Raw genomic sequence first — 6,000 nt, 5'->3', positions numbered from 1 at the left:
AGTTTAAGTAAAGTTGCAATTTTAACATAATTTAATTTTCAAGGAAAGACCGAACACCCTACAATTTCACTAATCACAATTTTATAATTAATATATCATCCATATAGTATTTATTAAAACAACTCTGAACCATTGTCTAAAAGATCGGATGGATGCTATAGTCCCTGCTCATAAAGTCATAAGGTCGAGGTTTCAAAATCAATGGTGGATAACTAATAACGTAGACTTAGGAGTCGATATTATAAGGTATAAGTGTTAGCCGTTTACTTTAGAAATTTAAAAATGCCTCCAAATAAAACTCCTTTTCATGTAATCGTGTTAGAAGATAGAAATTTGATTTTGGTTTAAAACCTGGGTTTGTAGGTGTGCTTTTGGATTGATTTGATTTAAAATCAAGTTTTCTAGGTTCTTCCTTCTGATTGATCTAGGTATCAAATTTGGATATTATTAAGAGGCATCTAGTTAAGTGGTGTTATTGTTATATGTTAGTTTAATTTATTTAGTATAATTTTTTTGGTTGTGACGTTGCATCTCTTTGTTGATTAGCTCTCTATATATCCACGTATATTCGAGCTGAGATCACGTGATCCATGCAGAAGATGTGATCGAAGGATATCATACTCACATGAGATACCATCAAAACTAGTAGTCGTATTTAACGTATGTATATATCTTTATAAAACTATTTGAAAATTTATACTATGATCGACGACCTTTGAAAGTTTTTATAACATAGATATTACAAAGAAGAAAAACCTTTAATAGTGTTACAAGTATTACTTTATTTGATTGGTACAAATACCTTATTATATAGAATAGAATACAAAGTATAAATCATGCAACCATTTTTTACTAGCCAATGGTAGGGGTACTCACGACAATCCCCTTTTCGTTTACCCACACAAGAACTCTATCGCAAATATATATCGGAATGATGATGGTTCCTTCCAGAATAGTTTGTGCATTAACCTTCGTGTTTTCCTTTTCTATTATGTTTACAGCGCATTCTCCTTCTTCCCCAACAAGCTCTGGCCATGAGGTTTTACCTACAAAATGTGTTTATAAATCCTGCTTTGTTTTTTTCATAAATTTTAACCAATCACGTGTTGCGATCCAACTTCCAATATATTCACAAAGGTTTATAGTGTCAAAATGAGTGTATATATACACTCGAATACATGACCAAGTATGAACGTGTGAGAACGACATAGGATCTTAAACTTATTTACGTTTAAATGTGATTCATAAGACATTTTCTAACCGCTTCTCCTTCTCTTTTTCAACCATATACATCACATATTAGTTATGTATTGAACTTTTATTAATGATCGAGTAAATTGTGGTTTTCGTCAATGTGGTTTGTTCAAATATATTGTTTTAGTCCAATAGTTTCAAATATGCGATTTTTGTCCATCGTGGTTTCATTTCACTTACAATTAAACCTGACCCCCACTAATCATGTTAAGTCTAGTCATTAAACCCGTCAACGTGCACCTCACGTGAGGGGTAGTTTTGTCTATTTTCTCCCCAAATATCCCAAACCTTAATTTGCAAGCCATCTCAAGTGAGGGGCTGAGATTTATTTGGAAAAAAAAAAGGACAAACTGCCCCTCACGTGAGGGTGCATGTTGATGAGTTTAACGATCAGACTTAACAGGGTTGGCGATGCCGGGTTTAATAGCAAGTGAAATGAAATCACAGGGACGAAAATCACAAATTTAAAACTATTGGACTAAAACGCAGACAAAACCTCCAGTTTACTCTATTAATAATGAATAGTTTAGAAAGTATACTTCGCGTGTAATTGGAAACACATTATTTAACGATAAATTTGCTAGTATTTTATAAACTGAGAGAATAAATATATAAATTGTAAATTAATAATGGAAGCATATATATTTATATACCTTGCTCGACTTGTTCACATACTGAGGCCATCTCCTTTGTGATTTGGATGTATATTTGGGTTTTGCGACTTATAAATTGATTAATCCAGAGTGCATGTATAAGTTATTTATAGGGAAAAATTTTCTTTTGCCTTAAATATTTTATTATAAATTTATAATGATGGATATGAATGATGACTTGGGATTAGTTTAGGTACGCCTAACTTTTTTTATTTATAAAAAAAAAATAATAGTTGCCATGCATGCGGCTGCTAAGCACGTACGACTAACATACTTGACTTTCAATATTAATTGTATACACGAATGTAAGTATGTAACCCAAAATAATTCAAATATCGTGTTGCTTCTTAAATTGGTTCTCGTTAATGGCAAAGTCATAGATATCAAGTGGATCCAAGTACATCAAAGATATCAAGTGGACAAATCCGTTTATGATATAACTTGTTACGTAGAATGAAAGTAAAGAAGATTGCATTATCGATCTGAAAGAAGTTTAATTTATATGTTATTGAATTAACTTTTAGGTTAGAATGTTTTTTTCTAGGAGAGATGAAGCTAACAACTAACAAGTTGTGTGCTATACGTTACCTAAGAAATATATGTGATTACTAAAATCCTTATAAGTCTAGTCAAGATAAAAATGTTGTTTTTCAATGGGTCTAATTATCCTTTTCGCATATGAATCTAGTAACCATTATTTGCCCTTACTTTATACCACCTTAATAATCATATTCTTTTTATAACCACTAGTTTGGCCTTTATGGTCACGCATTTTCTTTATAATCACGAAAAAGATGCAACTGATGGTTTTATAAAACGTAATTATATTTTTTTTAATAGAATAGTGAATTATAACAAAAGATGATAAGATGTTTTATATGCAAGGTTGCAAAATTCGCTAAACGGACTTTAGATGGCCGACTGGGGAGTTGGGTGTACTCGAAGTACTCGGGCGGTACTCGAAAAATACTCGAAAATGGTAAATATAAAGCAAATTAATTTTGAAGATTATATATATGCAAAATATAATAAGTTTACTAATATTTATAACTAATAAGTGAATATCAATACAAATAAGAAAATTACATTTTTTTATCATTAGTTAAAAAAATGAAAATTTCTTTAATATTATAGAAATACAAATTATGTTTTTAAGTTAAAAACGGCTCAAGTTAACCGACTAGATGTAATTCTGGCTGAGGTTGACCAACTTTGATCAGTTCTTAGTAACTAGGCGGAGTTAAAGAAATCGTCTCGGCGCCAAACCTTGTAGCGAGTACTCGGCCTTATAATTCTGTTTTTTATAACATTATTCATATGATAGGCATAAAAAATGAAAATCATATAAAATATTAACATGAGTAAAACACGCTTTTATATTGCAATTCGAAAGAGATTAATGAAAACTCCATGAATCATGGAGGTTGAATGAATATGTGAAAATAGAATTGATATTCATTCATAATTTCTTCTTGTAGTTATAATCTTATAACTATAAATATCGTTCATTAAATTTTACCACATTCATCTTTTATACTCAAATGTGTATATAAATTGATTTAACAATATCTATATATATATATATTTGATTTTCATTAAAGTAAATAGTTTGATTATATTGATATAACCACCCATATATTTTTAATCTAACTATCTATATAATTGTCTACCATGAAATTATACGTGTCGCTCTTAGGTTGTCCCCCCAATTCTCTAGAGCCACCAGATTGCTTGATTCCTAAATTGAGGCTTCTCATGCATTTGACCCGAAATCACGGGTATGGGTCTTACCAAACCCAGATAGTCTTTATATGGGTTATAACATCTCATTTATTTATGAAACTCTTTCATAATCAAACAATAATTTTCGTGGGTCATGGGTCTCACCAACCCGGATAACTCTTAAACGGGTTATAACATCTCATTTATTTGTGAAATAACCCCTTAATCATCAAAGAATAATTTCCACGAGTTATGGGTCTTACCAAACCCTAATATCTCTCAAATGGGTTATAAGATCGTATTTATTGGTAAATACTTTCATCCTCAAACCCTAATTTAATTTATCTTCTTTGCATATTCTCCATTGCTGGTCTATCATCTCCATCACTGGTTAACTTCCGATACTACCCGCCATCGTCAGCTACATCAACGTCTCCTTTTCATTAGACAAATATTTGTGTTCATGTTTGTTCATTTAAATAAATCAACATGTTCGTGTCCGTGTATTATTGTTCGTTAAAAATCTAAAAAACCTACACATCTCAATTGAAAATACCCAAACGCAAAAATTTATAATAACAAACTAATATATATATATGTATTAAATTAAAACAAACTACATTAAAATAAAAATAAATCATCATAAAATAGCAAAACAATTAAAAACAAAAACTTAAATAAACGCCCGTAACGCGTAAGGATCAAACTAGTGCCTATTATTTAGGTAATTAATTATATAACTAAAGAATAAATTGATTTGTTTTGATTACAAACATAAATTATGTTTTATTAAAAAAGAATAATTTGAACAGAAAATTTAGACTAAAAATGAATCTAATGAATCTTTAGATGATATATATTTGAGTATCTCTATCTTATAATTTAGAGTTAGTTTGCTTCGTTCCACTTAAAATTTGTGACGTGTTTGGAATGTAAATACACCAAATGACAAATATAATATCACATTAAATCTTTCATACGGTTCTTATTTCATTAAAACCCCCTCTCTAGCCGGAGATCACAATTTTCCCCTTTTGACGGGCTCTTGTTCATCTCCGCTCTTGTTCATCTCCGTTATTGCTAGGTCCGTCCAAACCGTTCGTTACTCAAACTCGCTCGCCGCTCGCTCGGAAATTGCTCGAAAAATGCTCGCTCGTTTTTTTGCTCGATTGAAAACGAGCCGCTCTGCTCGGTTTGGTTCGACTCGAATATTTTTAATTTATTTTATATATAATTATATATGAAAAAATATATAAATATATAGATAAAACACATAAATATAAGCTTACAATTATTTTTACCCCTTAAAATTTTTCTTATTCCGTCAATTTTATAGTTTTATTTGTTCGGATCAAGTTTTTTGATTACTAGAAATTTGTTTATATGATCATTATATCTCAATTCAAACTTAATTTTAATATAAATTTACAATATATTGAACGTTTGTCTAAAAACTACTAATTTATTAATAAAATATATATTATTTATAAACTTCAAATTTGTTTCTTATTGAAAATTTTAAAGTGAAAAAGAAATAAATAATGTTCGAAATCGCTTGATGTTCGATCGAAAAATGCTTGATTCGATTTTGACTCGTTTCAGTTTTCGCTCAGTTCAAATTTTAGCCGTTCGGTTCAGTTGTAAACGAGCCAAGCAACGAACAAGTATTCGCTCGATTCGGCTTGGCTCGTGAACAACCCTAGCTCTTGCCATGAGCATTAGATCCAAATGCTAAAAGAAAAATGGACATTTTAGTCGTTTATATTATCAAGCATTCTGTTTATGTTTATATGGGCTTTATACTCAATTGCATTATTAGGCCCATTGTATTCTTAACCCGATTTAAAAGGTGTCTTTATTTTAAACTAGGTTATGTACCCGTGTTTTACACGGGTTGAATAACTTAAATTTTATAAGTGATAGCTTTTGATAAATAAAGTTGAATAATACATTAAGTAAGTACAAATTTAAATTATAACTACTATTCACAAACTTAAAAATAAATCATAAATTTCTAAATACTTTTTTCGATACAACATTAGATAATACATTAAAAATATGGTAGCAACTAAAGTGAAATAGTATTGCGAGAACATAAATGGTACAATTGAAACAATACGAACCACCCATCAATAGAAGAAAACGTTCGATTAGTTAAAGAATGTACAGTAAAGAAGAAACGATAATGATTTGATCGAAAAATATGGATGGAAAGAAAGATATTACGGCTAAAGGTGAAAAGAAGGCGGGTCGGGTTTAATTAAAGATCCCGGGGTTTTTAACAATGAACATGTTGAATAATGAAAATGTTCAGTTTATAAAAATGTTTTATAAATAAACCTAACGCTTTTTAAAAATATAATATACGTTT

The sequence above is a fragment of the Bidens hawaiensis genome, unplaced genomic scaffold (genome assembly GCF_021521415.1).
Source record: "Bidens hawaiensis isolate Kalapana, Puna unplaced genomic scaffold, B.hawaiensis_p1.1 tig00059939_1, whole genome shotgun sequence".
Lineage (NCBI taxonomy): Eukaryota > Viridiplantae > Streptophyta > Magnoliopsida > Asterales > Asteraceae > Bidens > Bidens hawaiensis.
The sequence above is the reverse complement of the archived record's forward strand: the minus strand, read 5'-3'. Positions refer to the sequence as shown.